The following is a 378-nucleotide window of genomic DNA, read 5'->3' as shown; positions in this document are numbered from 1 at the left end:
TTATTCCTCAGTGCCTGCTGGCTCCTTATTTTGTAACTTAAACTCCCCTCCCCTGGCACCCTGCCGTCCCCTTACACCCCTTTTAGTTGAGCCAAAGACGTCTCTCGCTGGCCGGGCCCTGGGGAGCAGCTGCCCAGCAGCTGGGAAGGGGACATGGGGGCAGGGTCAGCTGTGCGTCCCCCCACATACACCCTTTACTTTCAGTATGAAAATAAACATCATTTCTGGCTGGTGTCACTGCCTGCTACCTGCTCTATGTGCTGGGGTGTCTCCCCATTTTGAGGGGATGTTTGCATGGTGGCAGGATCTGATGGAATGGATCCAGCCCTGGCAAGGATGTGGGGCTGCATGGAAGGGCCAAGCCTGGCTCCTTCCCTG

This window comes from Acanthisitta chloris, unplaced genomic scaffold (genome assembly GCF_000695815.1).
Source record: "Acanthisitta chloris isolate BGI_N310 unplaced genomic scaffold, ASM69581v1 scaffold4024, whole genome shotgun sequence".
In the NCBI taxonomy this organism is placed as follows: domain Eukaryota; kingdom Metazoa; phylum Chordata; class Aves; order Passeriformes; family Acanthisittidae; genus Acanthisitta; species Acanthisitta chloris.
The sequence above is the reverse complement of the archived record's forward strand: the minus strand, read 5'-3'. Positions refer to the sequence as shown.